The sequence below is a fragment of the Saccopteryx bilineata genome, chromosome 3 (genome assembly GCF_036850765.1).
Source record: "Saccopteryx bilineata isolate mSacBil1 chromosome 3, mSacBil1_pri_phased_curated, whole genome shotgun sequence".
Classification (NCBI taxonomy): Eukaryota; Metazoa; Chordata; class Mammalia; order Chiroptera; family Emballonuridae; genus Saccopteryx; species Saccopteryx bilineata.
The window spans coordinates 120,445,732-120,465,354 of NC_089492.1; the positions used below are offsets into that span (position 1 = coordinate 120,445,732).

General features: G+C 37.4%; 1 protein-coding gene across 2 annotated transcripts in view; it reads right to left on the reverse strand.

The window, feature by feature from the left end:
• PELI1 (pellino E3 ubiquitin protein ligase 1) overlaps positions 1–19,623 on the reverse strand; it is a 1,042,993-nt gene that overhangs the window by 61,225 nt on the left and 962,145 nt on the right. The window contains exon 1 of one of the 2 annotated variants that reach the window (XM_066267251.1): positions 13,319–13,643. The exons of the other annotated variant lie outside the window; for it this stretch is intronic. The gene's annotated coding sequence lies outside the window, so the exon portion shown is untranslated. Of the gene's footprint in view, positions 1–13,318; positions 13,644–19,623 lie in introns of those variants that run through there. 2 annotated transcript variants of the gene reach the window in all.

The following is a 19,623-nucleotide window of genomic DNA, read 5'->3' on the forward strand; positions in this document are numbered from 1 at the left end:
GGAGAAGACTCTAAGAATAATAATATTCACAATAGGCTTTGAAGGATGAAAAGGCTTCGGCCAGAGATATTTAATCCAGAATAATATATACAAAGGTTCTTTTTATTTTTTATTTTTTATTATTTATTCATTTTAGAGAGGAGAGAGAGAGAGTCAGAGAGAGAGGAAAGAGAGACAGGGGGAAGGAGCTGGAAGCATCAACTCCCATATGTGCCTTGACCAGGTAAGCCCAGGGTTTCGAACCGGCGACCTCAGCATTTCTAGGTCGACGCTTTATCCACTGCGCCACCACAGGTCAGGCTCAAAGGTTCTTTTGAGAACAGTAAGAATTTCATTATGGCTTAGCAGAGTAATGAAGGGACACTGAGAAAGAAGCTAGAACGGTAAGTTAGAATCAAAAGTCCAACCACTTAAGGACTTTATAAGCCAAGATAGAATTTGGAACAGATTTTATAGAAAATGGGGAACCAGAAAAGGGACTGACATAACTACTTTTTTTTTTTTTTTTCTTCATATTCTCAGACTTGACAAACTTAACATGATTCCACCCCCTGCTCCAACCTGTCCTACCCCTAATCTTTCTGTTTTGGTAAATGGCCCCACTATTAACCCAGTAATTGCTCATACTAGAAACCTGGAAGTCCTTTATACCGCCTTCTCATCCGCATATCCTGTCCATCTCTATGCCCAAGCACTTCACTTCTAAAACATATTTATCTCTCCCACCTCAAGGTTTCTGCTCATGCTGTACCCTCAGCCAGGAAAAACAATATCCTGCTCTTTGCTTAGCTAACTCCTCATTCTTCATAGTAGCTCAAGTATTCAAGTTTTAAGAACTGCTTTCCAAAATGGTGGGATCTTGATAACATTATACGGAGTGAAATAAGTAAATCAGAAAAAACCAAGAACTACATGATTCCATACATTGGTGGAACATAAAAACGAGACTAAGAGACATGGACAAGAGTGTGGTGGTTACCAGGGGTGGGGGGAGGGAGGACGCAGGAGGGAGGGAGGGAGAGAGTTAGGGGGAGGGGGAGGGGCACAAAGAAAACTAGATAGAGGGTGACGGAGGACAATCTGACTCTGGGCGAGGGGTATGCAACATAATTTAACGACAAGATAACCTAGACATGTTTTCTTTGAAAATATGTACCCTGAATTATTAATGTCATCCCATTAACATTAATAAAAATGTATAAAAAAAAAAAAAAAGAACTGCTTTCTCTGACCACCCAATATGATCCTGCTATTCTTTCTCATAGCACATTGTTCTGATTTACTTGTTTTTAGTATCTATCTCCATTACTAGTCGGTGATTTTCATTTGGAAAGAATGGTCTCATTTTGTTTTCACCTGTATACTCAATGTCTGCACAGTGCCTTCTACATAGTAGCTATTCAAGAAATATTGGTTTAGCCTTTCCAGGCGGTGGCGCAGTGGATAGAGCATTGGACTGGGATGCAGAGGACCCAGGTTCGAGACCCCAAGGTCGCCAGCTTGGACCCAAGGTCACTGGCTTAAGCAAGGGGTTACTCAGTCTGCTGTAGCCCCACGGTCAAGGCACATATGAGAAAGCAATCAATGAACAACTAAGGTGTCGCAATGAAAAACTGATGTTTGATGCTTCTCATCTCTCTCCGTTCCTGTTTATCTGTCCCTATCTATCCCTCTCTCTGACTCTCTCTCTGTCTCTGTAAAAAAATAAAATAAATATATATTTTTTTAAAAAAAGAAATATTGGTTTAAAAAAAGAATTTTTAGCAAAACAACTCTGAAAGCAGTATGGAGGCTGTGTGAGGAGGAGGGGGAGAAAAGGGAGGATGAAGATGTAAGAAACGTGAGGAGGCGAAGAGCAGCAAGATCAGATAAGAACAGCTCAGGTGAAAGATTATGAAGTACTGTACCTTAGGATGGTAGAAATTAGGATAGAGAAAGGCAGAACTTGAAAAACCAAGGCAGAACCAACAGGTTCCTGACTTGGGCATGTAGAGAATGAAACATTAACTTCCATCAGGATGGAATTGGAGGCAGAACAGAAAAGGAAAGAAAAATAAAGAGGTCTTTTTGATCATGATAATTTAGAAAAATTTTAGTTATATGTCCAGTAGGAAGTTGGAATTTTAAATGTGAAATACACGAGGGAGGTCCTGGTCTGGGGACAGATCTTTCCTTCTTGCTTTATCCACTGCGCCACCACAGGTCTAGATCTTTCCTTCTTTACCAAACCAAATCAGGATGTCATTAAGTATAATAAAATTTCCAATTTTTGAGCACCTACTTTATGCTTGACACTGTGCTGAAGGCTTTATATATTATTTCTTTTCCTTTCAAGAACCCTGCTAGGAAGCTATTCAAAGGTTTGAGAGGTTAAGTAAATGGAGTCAACTAGGGAACTGAACTGCTAATCAGTGGGGGAGGGATCTGAACCTAGTTTTCTTCAAACCAAATCCTTTTTCTATTGCACTACCTTACCTCTAACTCTAATGACCTTTCCAGAGCCATAAAGCTGGTTCTTCTGGAAAGGAAACAACAAAACTAAAGGAGTTGTCAGACTGCTCAGACTGTGAAAATACAGAGTGAGTCTATGAGTCTAGGACAAGACGCTACGAAAAGGTACAAGTCTAATGAAACTTGAAAGAGTTGGAGAGAAAGTAGAGTTCTGATTCAAAGACCTTCTAAGCCAGAAGGAGCTTCATACCGTAATTTATTTTTATAAAGTGTAGTCCATGGCACACAGCAGCAGAACATCTGGGAGCTTGTTAAAAATGTAGAGTCTCAAGGCCCAACCAGTCTTACCGAATCAGAACATGTATCTTAATGTGATCCCCAGGTAATTCACACAACACATTGTCTGAGCAGCATTGATCTGATACCACTTCATAGATGAAGACACTAGCTGGATTAAAAACAGAACTCAGGCCTCTTGTCTCTCAGTCTAGTATTTGTTCTGCTGCATTCTGTGCCCTCCAAACAGAAACAACATCACTTTGAACTTCGCTAACCTGAGGTTTTTGCCATAGAAACATTTAGTAGCTGAAGTAAGTTTAAATCAAGTTTTCCTTGACCATTTTGATTTGTTTCCACTCCATTGGGAATTTTGAGGGCCCCATAAATTTTCTCTAGTTGTGTTTTTTGTTTGTTTGTTTGTTTGTTTTTTACAGAGACAGAGAGAGAGTCAGAGAGAGGGACAGATAGATGGGAATGGAGAGGGATGAGAAACATCAATCATCAGTTTTTTGTTGCGACACCTTAGTTGTTCATTGATTACTTTCTCATATGTGCCTTGACTGCAGGCCTTCAGCAGACAGAGTAACCCCTTGCTCAAGCCAGCGACCTTGGGTCCAAGCTGGTGAGCTTTTGCTCAAACCAGATGAGCCTGCACTCAAGCTGGAGTCCTTGAGGTCTTGAACCTGGGTCCTCCGCAGCCCAGTCCGACGCTCTATCCACTGCGCCACCGCCTCGTCAGGTTCCAGTTGTGTTTTTAACATCATAACATGTCTTAGTCCATTCAGGCTTCTATACTAGAACACCATAGAATGGATGGCTTATAAACGACAGATTTATTTCTCACAGTTCTGAAGACTGGGAAGTCCAAGACCAAGGCACAAGCAGACTCCTGTCAGGTGAGGGCTTGCTTCCTCTGTTCACTGACAGCTATCTTATTGTTGTGTCCTCACATGACAAAAGGATCAAAGAAACTCCCTGGGGTCTTTTATAAAATAACTCACTAATTTCATTCATAAGGGCTGTGCCTTCATGGCTTAATTATCTCCCAAAGGCTCTATATTTCTAAATATCAACAGATTAGGGAAGTCCTATAATATTTACATGTAAGTATATTAAAAAATTTAAAGCCCACAACCTACAGGTTGTATCTTTGTGATCAATGATCTCTGACTCAAATTGTTTTCTGACAATTTTACTTGATGATGAGTTTTTCCATGTGACAATTCTTCTTTAGAGTTTAGCCATGATGACTCAGGGCACCTAGATGCTATGAAGGAGCTTTCAGTTTAAGAAGTAGGAGGAGAATGAGGGGGCATATTGAATCATTAACAGCCTACTCAGTTCTGAAACCTAGCAAATCCTTTTTAGAAGCCATTTTAAAGACAGCTTCAGGAGGCAAATTCTGGCTAAAGCCTTAAAACACTGGTCTGTAAGAGCTGAACTATGCACAAATAAATTGGCATGCTATTTCTAACAGAGACACGACAAAGAAGCTTTAGCAAAATGTGATTTTCTTTTTGTTGAATAAGTGTCAATAATGAATTAAAAATAGTTTGGTATTGTTGAAGTCACAGACTTCTTCAATGTTGAACAGTTTAAGAGCCCACCTCACAATTCATTGCTTCTTTGATGAACTAATAGGACTAGTTTAGAGATTGAATCTTCCCATTTTGTGAAAATTACAGTAAAGTAGTAAGTAAATTCAAAAAGCTTTCAATTACATGATATCTGTTTATAGGTCTGGGGCTTCTAATTAGAGGCCGCCAGAGTTTTAAAAGGACACACATTAAACACATTTGCTCATAAATTTTAAAGTTAACTAGTTTTATAATTTGGATTTTGTAATTTAATTAGTTTTGGTCCTTTGGTAAATTTAGAGTATGGTAGTGAGAATCATTTAGAAGAAAAAGGCATTATGTTAACTGTCGTTTAAAATGAAAGGAAATCAGCATTTAGCGTTTCCAATACGTGCAGTCCACTGAATCTGTTGCAAACTGTGAGGAACCTGAAGTACTGTGGACAGTATCTGCTGAGAAGGAATACAGCACTAAGGTTTTGAAGAATCAACAAAGCACTCCCAACTGTTTTCACTTATGGTTAAAAAATTAAATTAAATTTAATTGTGCCTTCTAAAGATTCAGCCAACTACGCTGAACATTACAATAAGCATCTATCAACTATCAACTATCAAGAGAATCAGGGCCAATCACCTTGTAATTCATTCCATGGAAGGAAGGAGAAGTTATAAACTTCTTCACCACATTACTGATTTTTCTGTCCTTTCCTCTTGAGTGTCAAAAATAAGCTCAACAGAAGTCCAGGTAGTTTTTCCCCCAGGCCATTTACAATAAAGCTAATATCACAGTGATGATGAAGACCCTGTTTAGCTGACATTATTGGAAATGACAACATACACCAAGTTAAAAACAGCTTTGAAATTCTACTGTGCTGTTAATTCCACTATCAAATTTTGCTAATTTAGGTATAAGTTTTAATAGAAGCAGGGTCAACTCATGAGGATTTCAAATCAATGTTTATTACCGTTTCTGACATTTTTCAATGCAAAAAGTATTGCATTCTATAGGTTACTCAGTTTTTTCTTAAGAGTGTCTCGTTGGATGAAGCTGGAATACACCATCTCTTCACTAGAGCACACAATAACAAGGATAAGAAAAGGATAAAAAGAAGCTATTCAGGTTAGACACAAATAGGAAAAGTGTCCTTTACCTGTGACTTATTTAGGGCCTTAATTTATTCCAATCTTAATTTATAAGTATACAAAATGGCAGACAAATGTAGAAAATACTGTGGAAAAGCAATGGGCTCTATTAAGCTAGCAAAGGAAGATAAATAAAGCTAGTGGCAGAGTGAGAAGAGAAAAACATGACAGAGATGAAGGGAGAAAGGCAAGGATGTAGAATACAAGTGGATCTTGCAATGCTGAAAAGAATAACCATGAGAACTAATGCTGTAAAAATCTATAGAGCTTAAGTAATAAACTGAATTTTTAAATAATGCTTAATTATTGTTCATCATTATTAATTCCAAATTTAAGTATAGGCTTTTTAGTGGTCATAATGTTCAAGTCGACGTGAAATTTAAAATGCTCCTTTTACAAAGCAACTTTTTTATTGAAACGGAATCTGTATTATCATTAGAATTTTCTATTTAATTCATATATTTGCATTTTTGCTCATTAGGTCATGGACTCTTTTAGATCCAAGTTACAATAACTATCCATGGTCATGTTTACTATTTTATGAGAACAAATTTTTTCCTTTCCTTACTTCCATTGCTCCTCCCTTCCCTCTCTCTCTTCATCCCCTACCTTAGTTATTTATTCCACAAAAATGGAAATGAAAATTAGATTCATAATCCTACCACCAAATCAACAGACTGAAAGCTATTTCTAAAATGAGTCACATATCAGTATGGTCACTGTCATAGAATTTCAAAGTCCTTCATGAAAAATTGCCATTTTTATTTCACAGATGAATTAAAGATAACCTGTTAAAGACTTTCCAGAGTTAATGGAAAGCCCAGAGATTTAACATGGGCTCTGTGTTCCACTCTAATAGGTTAGTGTTTAAAGCACTTTATATAATCCAGTATAACAGCTCAATCCTGATAATATGTGGAGTTTATGAAAAATGGGTCTGGATACTTATCTATAAACACACATACACATACACATACATATACACCAAAGGAACAACATCTCTGACTGAATTACAGAACTAGATTTCTAACAACTTTCTGGGAAATGTTTAAAGTAGAAAGTTTTGTTAAAGAATCCCCTACAGTTAAATACCTATATTCTTAGTGGTCACATTATGCAATTTATTCAAAATTCACAAATTCTACTTTATTCTATTAAATTCTACATATTACTGATTAAAAATACAAAAGAAAACATTGTGCCCTCCTATTATGTATAATTAACTAGAAAAAAAGGTTTTCTTTATTCAATGTTATCAGTAGAGTAAAATCTTTCAAATAAGTTTAGTTTCTCAGGTTGGGAAATTTATTCTTATTAGAATCAATTCCTATAAAAACCATTCACAACTAGTAATCTCTATTTGTATGTATATTGTCTGTGACTAGATGTGAAACTTCTGTATTTATGATGAGTTTTTTTGGGGGGGAGTCTTTAAAATATTTAGAGCATAAGATGTCACTTTTCTATAATTTCAATTAAAAAACTTAAAAACAGATCTTTATGGGAAATCAGCATGTTCTTGAAACAGCTACTAACTTGACAACTGAAGCATAAATACAAGATTTGAGAGTTGAATTCATTTAGGAAAAGGTGTGCAAGTCTTTCAGTTCCCCAGTGTATGACCACCAACAAGAAAGTTACGGTTTCATTACATTAGAAATGCCATCTCTTTAGTCTTGAATACATAACACAAATGAAACTTACCTACATGACTGTTTTGAGTACTTAAGTTTTAAAAAATGTGCATGGTCTTGTATATGTGTTTTACTGTATCAGACAAAACTTAATTAACTATACAAATAAGCAGAGTCTTCCATATCAGCCAATCTCAGAGGTTATATCCTTATTCCTAATGATGCTACAATTGTCCCAAATATTATTTAAACTCCTTTACTAATTTTTAAAAAGTTACTGCCTTCTCAGAATGCATCTGATTTTTTAGAAAGCCTGAAGTTGTTTCCTGTTGTCTTTCTGTCAAAATCCTGAGTCATAGCTGATAAATAAAATGAGATATAATGTGGCTAATCCCCCCTTTTCCTTAAAATCAAAGAGAAAAAAATATATATATAGTAATGAACTATTTTCATTTGTGGCACTTTAACTGGTTTAGAAGACAATTAAGAAAAAGTTCCAAAAATATTTTGAGTAATCTGGTTTTAAAAATAAGAGTACTGTATAGCCCTGGCTGGTGCCTCAGTGGATACAGCATCAGCTGGCATATGGATGTCCTGGGTTCAATTTCTAGTCAGGGCACACAGGACAAGCGACCATTTGCCCCCCACCCCCCCACATACACACTCTTCCCTTCTCTCCCTCTTCTCCTCCCACAGCCAGTGGCTCGATTGGTTCCAGTGTGAACCTCGGTGCTGAGGATAGCTCCACTGGAACACATCAGCCTCAGGCACTAAAAATAGCTAGGTACTAGAGCATCAGCCCTGATCGGGTTGCTGGGTGGATTCCGGTCAGGGCACATGCGTGAGTCTGCCTCACTATCTCCCCTCCTTTCACCTAAAAAAGAAAAAAGAAAAGAAAAAAAATAAGTGTATAGCTTCCAGGTGACTAAAGTAGACTTATTTTAGATAAGTATATAAATAAATATTCTTTCTTTAAAGCAAGGACAGATAACCATGCCCTACACAATCTGGTCTCCTCTACCTTCCCTTTATCTTTCTGACTTAATCTCCAGCTAAAGGTTCTCACCTAGCCACACTGGTCTTCTAGTTGTTTCTTGAATTCTAACCAATCTCCTACCTCAGGGCCACTGATTGTTCTTGTGATTCCCTCTGCCTGGAATGTCTAGTCCAAGATTACCTGCAAGGCTTATTCCCTTACTTCCTGGAGGTCTTTACTTCAATATCTATCACCTTCTCAATGAGGTCTTTTCCGCTTCCACCTCCCATCCCATACTCGCATCCCACATATTCCCTCTTCCCCTTCTCTATTTTATTTTTGTGTATGTATATCTGTGTGTAAAACTGTTCATTATGGAAAATTTCAAACATACACAAAAGTAGAAAGAATGTAAGAAATATCATGTACCCATCATCTACATTCAACAATTTTCAATAATTGGGCCAATCTTGTTTCATTTATTCTCCTTTTCTCTTCAAATTATTTTAAAGCAACAATCCTAATATCATAGTTTAATTCATATTATATCTCTTGAAGGTAAGGACTCTGTTTAAAAACCATAATACAGTATCATACCTTAAAAAAAAGAACAATTCCTTTTCATCAAATATCTAATCAATGACCTAATTTCCCCAATTTTTCATAAACATCTTTTTATAGTTAGTTCGTACAAAGCAGGATCTAGTAACTGAGGTCCACAGTGCATCTGGTGGATACGTCTCTTGAGTCTCTTTTAATCTTCTAATTCCCTCTCCCTCTCTTATTTCTTGCTGTTTATTGAAGAATCTAGGTCATTTATCCTTAAAAGTATTAAATATTTTACTTATATTTATAGTCTGTGTTTTATTAGATTGTAAGCACCATAAGACAGGGATTTTAGTTTGTGCGATATCAGCATCTAGACCAGTGCCTGACATATAAACAGCATCTAATAAATACTAAATGAATATGTGACATTAATGCCAAAAGTCCACTGTCCACTCAATAGCAAAAACTAATCACAGCACTCCTTCCTGCTGAGTCTGACCTAGGACTCCCAGTTTTCTGAACATACAACACTCTAGGCAGCTATCACCAAGCAATCAGATATGGTACCTAAGGTGAAACCTATAAGCTATCTCTGCTTTAACCCTCTCTAAAATAAGTGTGCTTCTAGCTCCAAAACAGATTCAATATACCCTGTATGTTCAAACTGAGCTAAAGTTTAGCATAATAAATTACTGTCATATTTGTCAAGTATGCTTAAACATTTCTTAGCTTATTTTACAGTTTAGAGGAAAAAGCAAATTGTAGCCAAAAAAATAACAGAAAAAGAATCTGTAGAAGATGGTGGGAAACTGGGGGTACTACATATTTTTAGAATTAACATCCCAAGAGATTCATTATAAAATAAGAATCAGCAATACATTTTTTGAAAAGGAAGTAAATTACATGTGTATTGAATTAAAAGCTTCTTAAATAACAACAACATGAATGGTCAAAATTAACTGCGGAATGACGGATGTTAGGGCTGCCCCATTTATAGCCACCAGCAACACATTGTTTTTCTGTAAATGGTATTTTGAGGTGTATAAAAGTATCATAGGAGTGATATAAAGACTACTATGTAGAACCTTATTTTTCTGAAAAAAAAGTTTATTATGGAAAAAACATATATTTTGTACAGTATTCTGAAAAAAATAATCAGGTCTTCTTAGATTCATTTACAATAATTCATTTCTCTTAAACTACCTGATGAAGCTCTTTTCCTCTAAGTTTATTTCTGAAGAAAGCTATACTAATTTAAAGGCTCCAGTCAGATGTTCATATTTCCATTATTTATTTCTATTTAAAAGGGGGGAAAAATCAGAAATTCCCTAAAATTCACTCAAGAAATCTTGTCCTTTATTAGTTGCAAATTCATTCAGCAGCAATGAAAGTTATACAGGATATACTATGTGTAATACGTTAGGCAATTATTTTTAACCTTTGGAAGAAAAAATTAGGAGTGGTCTTTCAAGATAACATAAAAAAGGCTAATAGTATAACTTGAAATTATATCTAATTCTTTCAGTGACCAGTATTTCTTGTTTTGAGGTTCCCACATATTAAAAAAAAATTTCCCCAGGGAAATTTTTTCTCTAGCAGAGGTCAAACTTTAAGCAAAACAAAAATAAATGGCCATTACCACATGTGTAAAAAAAAAATCTCTGACAACCCCAAGTCCCTGGAAAGAATGATTTGTAGTTACTTTTCCTGTATGATCTATTTAGAGAAAATCTGAAAAAGATGGCTGGAAATCTATAAACAGAAAGTGCTGAGTGGAATCCACTGTTTATAGAGTTTAGCTAAAATTTTGTCCCTTATATAATGTTGCCAGGACTCTTTTAATACTGTACTCTTTAAAAACATCTTCATCAGGTTTCCTTCATTCTGTTGAACTTTTTCCTTCTTTCTACTAGCTCTTAAATTTGTTTTATTCTCCTCAATTAAAAGACGTTAATGTAACTTTTGGAATAACATGATTTTTCCAAAGACACTTCTAGAACCATCTCAGTGCCACCATATATTTGTCATTATGAAATTTTAATATATAGTTAAAAATGTATGTAATAAAATAATCAATATAGGCCTTTCTGATTTAATAAATACTAGGATAGGTTCATATTAATGGGCCATGGTAAGATGTATGTATTTCAGACTGTTAGTTTTCAGTTCTAAGTCTTTTGGTTTAAAATCTTTATCAGCTACAGAAGCTTCTGTCTGAAAATAGATGTTCACAGAGTAGGACTACTCTAGTCCTTATCATATGAGTTACTGGACAACCACAAAAATGACAGAATTCTTAATGTACAAGTGACATTTTGACAACCTGAAAGGAAGCTGAAACAAATTCAAATAGAAACATCCTCAGGCTTCTCCTTGAAATTTGCCACTGTACCATTCAGCAGTATTACAGACTCAGTTCCCCGCCCTGGACTTTGCAGTCATTTCCTTTCAGAGGTCCCAAAGAACTCAGGAAACCTTCAATGCCAGCCTTTATCGGTCAACACTAACTTCTGCATTTGGACTCTAGTAATCGTGCAAATGCATTGTGTTAGTAGCTTCCATAAAGTACAAATGCCTCTGGTAAATTTGGTATGTAAATGCTACAAAAAAAGTGCAATATAACCAACTGTAAGATCACTTAAATGACAATTTTAAGGAGAGCACAGATTTCACACACCCCTAAATCTGCCAATAAGACACAATTTCCAGCTCGCTTTTTTCAAGTTAACAAATACTGCTCTTATTTACAGCACTTCTATAACAGTAATAAAAACCTAGATGAGTTTTCATTTTAGAAGTCATAAATTTATTAGATGAGGCATTATAACCAATTCATTACATGCAACTTTCCATACATCTAAACTGTTCTATTTTCCAGCTGGTTGTTTTAAACTCAAGATCTCTTTTAACATACTACAGAAAAGGAACCTTTAAGAGAATTGGGAAAAAATAGCAAATGTCTCGTTTTCCTTTTCGGATGTATCCATCAGAATGTAAGATCTGGGGGTAACTTAAGTATTACAATATTACATTCATGAGAATTCAGGATAAGTGAAAGTATGTACTGTTACTACAGTTCTTTCTGATCATAATTCACCTAAAGAAATAATTAGTAGAAAAGATGCTTGATTTAAATATTTGGTACCTTCCAGTTTGGTTCAACTACCAAAATAAATAAACTTTATCCTCAGAGTTAGGAACTTTCCTCCAGAAGAGGCTGTTGGTATGAACAAAAAAAACACAAGGAATTCATATGTTGTATTTGTATAAGGACAACGTTTTTTAAGCTGTAAATCTGATCACTCTAAGAAAACATTTTCTCTATTAAAGAAACTATCATAAACTGAAACAAACCTGTAGAAACTGAATCTTTCCACAATTCAAAATTTTAAATTCACACTACTGTGCAAACTGAGTAATTTTTTTTAAAAACCCTTGTTTCTCCTCAGTTGTAAAATACATATTAAGCATAGAAAAAGACAAAGCAAGTTCTGAAACAAAAGATCAGCTGCTATGAAAGTAAAGTAACATTTTGTAAAGCAGTACACAGCCTTTGAAACAAACGAATAGACATTTTCATACATTAAAGCTTCAGTCCTTAGCAAAACCAGCACCTTTGGATAAAGCGCTCATTTGATTATTTGTTGACATTCTGTTTAATGACTTAGGGATGGGAACGTCGTTGGTGCTGTTAAAACTAAGTAAGACATATCTCCCTCTGTGTAGTGATTAAAAATTGTTAAACCTATATTTAAGAATTTCTGTCCTCCCGTCCCCCCTCATTGCTCTCTTGCCTTCAAGAGACCTGCCATGTACAAATATAAAAGTAGATGGTGAGGTGAATTTACGATTTACTGTCTTTTCTCCACTTGGCGCCTTTTTAAAGAGTCCTTTGAGGTTCTAAGGTTCAAACACTATGTAAGAAGAGTTATTGTTTTAACTACCTAACAATTACCCAGACTTCTTTTAGACTTCAGTTAACCTATAAGTAAAATGAGCATGTTTAACTTTTCCACGGGGGCACTGGAGGACGAGTTTCAACTCATAAATGCTTTCAAGGTCCTCAGACACCAGGCGTGGTGGAAGTTCAAGTGTATCCATCAATTAGTGTTCTTCCGGGCCTCAGTTTACCCACTTACGAAAACGGGCATATTAACTTGTTTCGTAGGGGTCTCAGAGATGTAATTAATTAGTGTTTTTAAATACTCTGAGTTCCTGAGATGAAAGGAAATGCGAGACACGCAGAGATGATGACAATAATCATAACAATAAAAAGAATGACTAACTTGGAAGTCTGCCTTATATAAGGAAAGAGAAAGAAGTTATCAGATTCGCACAAACAAAAGAAAAGCCCACCGCCCCCTTTGTTCCTCTTTCATTTCTCTTTTCCTCCCAGGCCCCGCGGAGCTCCCCTCCCGCAGCACGCGGCCGGCGCGGGGCGCAGACTTGGCCACCGCGCGCTCCGCGCCCAGGCGGAGGGGGAGGGCGCTCCGGGCCAGCTCCTGACAAAGGCGCTTCCTCCAGCGAGGGCGCGGGATGCAGGCGCCGCAAACTCCACTCCCCACCGCCTCCGGCGCGGGGGCGCGCAGGCGACCAGGGAGAGCCGGCCCGCCGCGCAAAGAAGCCACCAAGGAAGTTGCGCGTCCACCTCGCCCGCACACGTCGCCGGCCCTACCGCGACCCCTTCCGCGGCGCGCCGAAGCCACTCACCCGACAATTGCTGGTGGCCGGAATCCCAGCACAGCTCCGAGTCCCGGAGCAAGGGGGTGAAATGTGCGAGCGCGGGGAGCGCGAGCAGACAGCGCGGCGTTTCGCCACCGCCTTCCTAGCCAGCCGGCCAAGCTGGGCGAGGGGAAGCTGGCAGCGGAGCCGAGCGCTGAGGAGACCGGGGAGAAGGGAGAGGCGCGGGGCCGCTTTGTGGTGTGTTCAGGGCAGGTTCGACGCAAATCCGAGCGCGCAGCACGGCTGGAGCTGCTAGTGGAGGCGGCGGCGGCGCCCCCCGACGGTCCCTCCGCCTCACACCGCCTCTCGGTCACTGACACACTCTCGGGGAGTGGGGAGGAGACTAGTAGGAGGCGGGCCTGAGGGAGGGAACAGTTATGGGTCACAGCAGGAGGCGGTGCCGTGGCACCGCGTGGTCTCTTGGGAGTTGTAGTTCTCCCACTGAAGGAAAAAGGAATACATTATTGAGGACTCTTCCCGCTGCCTCTGCACTGCGCATGCCAGGGAGTGGGAAGAGGTTCGGTCCCCACTGTTACTATGGTCACCGACACACTAAGGAAGAGAAAGTGTTTGGCTCTGCTGCTGACTGAACAGGCCCTTCTTGTATTGTGCTGTTAGAGATCCCGCCCTTAGCTAGCTAGTCCTTCTTACTTCGCTCCACCCCCAACTCTTAGCCGCAACACTCACAAGTGCCCAGTGAAATCTTATTTCCTCCAGATATTTCAGTCTTCTCTGCTGTTTAATTTTGTATCACAAATCCTGAACCACAAAATACCCATACCCATTTCCTTCTCCTCAAGCGAAAACTATATCTCAAATTCATTTTTTTTTTAAATCTAAGATTTGTATAGATGTAGCTGCTTCTTGTAACTTAACATTTAGGTTATAAAACTATTAGGAACATCATTACTATTAGAATCCTACAGTTAATTGTTTTCACTTAGACACATCTAAGTCAGCAAAGATAAAGTTCAGGGTTAAGATTTTTGTAATTTACTTGACCAGTGTAAAACAATGCAGATTATTTTAAGGTCTACAACTTTTAAGAAATATAAATTTCATAAATTGTAAATTAAAAAAAAATAGTACAAAGTTGAAAAACTGTTTACTGGATATATATATTGGCAACCTTTCATTTGGCAATAAGAGAAGTCTGAACCAAGGTCTGAGTATGTTGTTGAGCTGGTCAGCTAAGTTTACACCCACAGGTGGTGGCGAAGGGTGGTAAAAGACAGGGCATGTTACTGGATTTCCAGAGGACCAACTCAAGTCAACCTGTCCCAAGCTCTCGTTTTCCTTCTTTGCCTACCTAGAACCCCATATCCAAAAAGAAAAAAAATAATGCTTAGAAATCAGAAACACATTAAAGTGGGGAAAGTTAAGGTTTTCAAATAGACTCAAAATCAGAAATCTTTGTTTGCAGACCACATATTCATTCAAAAAATATTTATTGAGCCTGACCAGGCGGTGGCACAGTGAATAGAGTGTTGGACTGGGATGCAGAGGATCCAGGTTTGAGACCCTGAGGTCACCAGTTAGAGCGCTGGCTCATCTGGTTTGAGCAAGGCTCAGCAGCTTGGACCCAAGGTCGCTGGCTCAAGCAAGGGGTTACTAATCTGCTGTAGCCCCATGGTCAAGGCACATATGAGAAAGCAATCAATGAGCAACTAAGGTGTCACAACGAAAAACTGATTGATGCTTCTCATCTCTCTTCGTTCCTGTCTGTCCCTATCTATCCCTCTCTCTGACTCTCTCTCTATCTCTGTAAAAAAAAAAAAAAAAAAAAATTATTGAGAATACTATATCCAGGCATTTTACTAGGTCCCAGAAACAGAGATACAAGAATGTAAAAGAACATTTCTTGTTTTTCAAAGTGTTTACTGTACAAAGGAGGAGACAGGTAAATAAACAAACTCAGTGTGATAAACACTATAATAGGTGCTTTAATAAACAGCTACCCAAACTCAAGCAAGGTTAGGAAATGCTTCAAAGAGCATTTGAACTTGAGGCTGACTAGGAGGTAGTGTGTTTGTGTATTTTGGTGGAGGAGGGGGAAGAGAGTAGTGGGTGAGAGCATAGAGTGGGGTGTGGAGGGCAGCAAGAAGAGTAAAGTGCTAGAGGCATGAGACCAAAGACTGTTTTAGTTCAGCAAAGAATTGAAGAGTGCTGGTGGTAGAATTAAGTTTGGGAGAGTGAAAAAGGAGACATAGAAAAGGTAAATGAGACAACTTAGATCATGAAGAATCTACTACAGTGTGCTAAGTAATGTGTGCTCTTTTCTGGAAGCAATGGTAAACCCTGCAAGGATTTTAAGTAGATGAAATTTTGATAAGATATGCATCTTAGAAATGCATTTAAAGAAAGATGAAAACGTGAATTAAGGCACCAGCAGGAGACAGAACTGAGTATTATCAGACATTTGAGGGATAGAATTAATAGAACCTCAAAATTGCCGGTATTTGGGGGTGAAGGGTGAGGGAAAGTTATCCTTTATGCTGCTTTTGGTTTCTAGTAGCAAATCCCCCCCCCACTTCTAACTGACCTAACCAATAAACCAGTATTGACCTGTGTAGATAGAAAGACCAGTGAAAAGATGGGCTACAGGGCTGAATGATTCATCAGTTCAGTGATGTCATTTAGGACATGTTTGTTTGTTGTTTCATTGCTTTTCTTTCCTTAGTATCAACTTTATGGTCAAATGACAGCTGCCAACAATTTCTGTGGCTGAAAGTTTTGCCATTAGGTCCAAGAAGAGACAAAACAGAGAATCATTTTTGGAAACTCTTTTAGAAAGAAGGGAAAACTACTTTCCCCAAAGCCTCAAGAATTGATTCATATGTCTACATAAACTAAAAATGGTAGTCAGGGGATGACATGCTGTTAATTATCTTAGGATAAAGACATATGCCCTTCCCCTAGACCCAAAGGAGTCAGCTTCCCATAAAGCTGTGATGAGGAGGTGTGGCTATTATTTGCTATCCCAATGAAAGTTGAAATGATTACCCAAAAGAAGAAGAATTGAGGCTAAGAATGGGGTTGGGGTGGGGACCACAATATCTACTACAAGGAAGGGTAAAAAGAATGACCCAGATTTCTGGCTCATATGATTATGAGCTAGTGATGTCATCCATTGAGTTGGGGAACACAGGAGATTGAACATCTTTTTGAGGGGGAATTTGATGAGTTTACTTTGGCTGTGTTGAGTTTGGACATATAGGTGGAGAAGTAGACTGGGAAATTATATATATATGACTCTAGTGCTCTCAAGAGAGATATATACTACAGAAGATATAATTGGAATATATCATCATAGGTATGGTAGTTGATATTATGGGAATGAATGAGATAAAATGCTCAGCAGACACAGAGGAGTCAATAATAGCACCCTGGGGAATGCCAGCACTTAAAGAGGAGGCAGGAAAGTCATGAAAATGCCTGGGAATTAGCAAGAAAACTAGGACATACAAAAAAGTATGAAAATTTAATCTATAACCAGAAAAAAGTTAGTCAACATAAACAAATCCAGAGATGACAGAGATGGTAGAATTAACATTTAGCAACATTAAAACAATTGTTATAAATACACTCCATAGGCTGAAAGAGAGAAATTAAAGACATGAAAAATGGAATTTCTAGAGATTAAAATCACAACTTCTGAAATTAAAATTTCATTGAAGGAGATTAACACTCTGAAGCAGATTAGGCCTTCAGAAGAATAGATTAATAAACTTGAAGGCATAGCAGTAGAAATCTAGCCAAAATAAAACACATGAAGAAAAAAAAATGCTAAAAACACAAAAGCAAATATTAAAAAAAGAAAAACAGCCTCAGTGATCTGTGGAATAATACCAAGTATTCTGAGATATGTGTAGCTGGAGTTCCAGGTGAGACAAGGGTGAGAGGGAGTGACAAAAAATTATTTCAAGTACTAATGCTAAGAATATTTTCATATTTGATAGAAATTATAACCCAGAGACTCAAGAGCTCAATGAACCTTACGCAAGGTAAACAAACATGTTCACACACAAAAAAACCATTGCAAAAGACATCACTATTAAATTGTTGAAAACTAGTGATAAGAAAATATTACAAGCAATCAGTAATGAGGAAAAAGTATATTCTCTACATAGAGAAACAAAGCCAAAAATATAGTGATCTTCTAATCAGAAATTCTATTAACTAAGAAGCCAGTAAAAGGGCATTGTTAAAGTGCTGAAAGAAGAAAAAATTATTACAGAGAATCTCATATTTAGAGAAAATATCTTTCAAAAATGAATGCTAAAGAAAACAAACTAAGGCCCTGGACAGGTGACTCAATGGATAAAGTGTCATCCTGATGCGCCAAGTTACTGGTTTGCTCCCTAGTCAGGGCATGTATGAGAAACAATGAGCACTCACCTAAATGGAACAACTAACTAGAACAGGGGGTTAATGCTTCTCTCTTTCCCTCCACCTCTCCCTGTTCCTCTCTCTCTCTCAAATCAATGGGGGAAAAGACAACAAAAAGAAGTTGAACGTTGTCATTAGAACTGCACAACAAGAAATGCTAAAGCAATTTCTTCAGCATTAAAAAAAAATAACACATGGAAACTTGGATTTTTACTGAAGAATGAAGAGTGTCAGAAATGGCAATTATATGAGTAAATATAAAAGACTCCCCCCCTCATTATACTGACTATTTAAAGCAAAAATTATAACACTGTATTAAAGAGTTCATAACATGTAGAAGTAAAATTTTTGACAACAATAGTTCAAAAGATGGAAAGGGGAAATGGAATTGTAAGAATTTACATGGTAAATAAAGTGTTATACTAATATTTGAAGGTAAATTATGATAAATTAAAAATGAATATTCTTAACCTGAGAATAGCCATCAAAAATAAAACAAACAGGTATAGCTAGTAAGTCAATAGTGGAGATAAAGTAAAATCCTAAAAAAAAAAAAAAAATGCTGGAATGGAGAAACAGAAATATAGGAGAATTCTGTGTTCCTAATGACCATGGAGCTGACAGGAAGCTTCAGCAACTCTGGACTCTCCACTTTCTGACGTCTTTTAAATGAAAGAGAAATAAACATCTATCTTGTTTAAAGCCATTGTTATTTTGTGTTCTGTGTCGTGTATAGCTGAACCTAATCAGAACAGCCAGTTGCAAGACTATAATAGTTTCATAAAATAGAGAATATTTCTCAGAATCAGGTACACCCATACATTCTCCAAAATTTGCCACGTTGCCAGCAATTTCAACATAGTTCTTGGATTCACATATTTGGCACTAAAATTCCAGGGGTACTCCATCCAAAGGACATCATTTACTATCAGTTTGATCAGTTTTTCTTGAAGGGATAATTATGTGTAAAGTGCTTAGTGCAGTCCTGGGAATACAGTAAATGCTCAGGCAGTGTATATACTTTGAACCTGAGCCACAATAATAAGGTAGCTATACCTCAGTTTAAACATATGTATGTTGGCATTTGTACTCCAGAGTCAGGAGTGGAAAATCAAGGTGACATTCATTTATATATCAAAAACTGTGGATCTCATTTTGAAATTACAGCTTTACTTCTACCATACAGTTCTTCAAAATCTGCGGTGTTTTGAATTCAGGACTGCTCAGTTATGGAAAATGAGTTAGCCTCCAATTACCACCAGCTCCATCTTCATATCTAGTCTAACACCTACATTTCCTTGTCTTTCTGTTGCTTACCTGAACTTTCAAATTTAGTAGAGTCATTTCTGAAAGAATGTGAATCCCAGGGGACTAATCAGTTGGATTTTTTTTTTTTTTGTCTCTGAAATTATAAAAAGCTTTTTATTTTGGGAAGTTGCTCAGTAACTTCCAACAAGTTTCTTCCACCACTGGACTACATAAAAATCTCTATTTCTACTCTACTCTCAAATATCCATGAAAAAGGCACTCAGGATATGAAATAAGGCAAAATCACAATATTGGCACTTTTCTCCAAATTGTGCAAGAAATATAACTTGCTAGTAAATGAAACAGGGGAAACTGGGCATACCAATTTTATGATTTGAAGAAACTGCTGCAAACTTATTTTTCTCCTTTTATTGAAAAATATAGCCTGGCCTGTGGTGGTAAAGTGGATAAAGTGTTGATCTGGAATGCTGAGGTCGCTGGTTCAAAACCTGAGGCTTGCCCAGTCAAGGCACATATGGGAGTTGATGCTTCCTGCTCCTTCCCACCTCTTCTTTCTAAAATGAATAAATATAAAAAAATTTCTTTTTAAAAGAAAAATGTTTTATCTGCTGCAAATAAACATCTTTTTGTTTTAG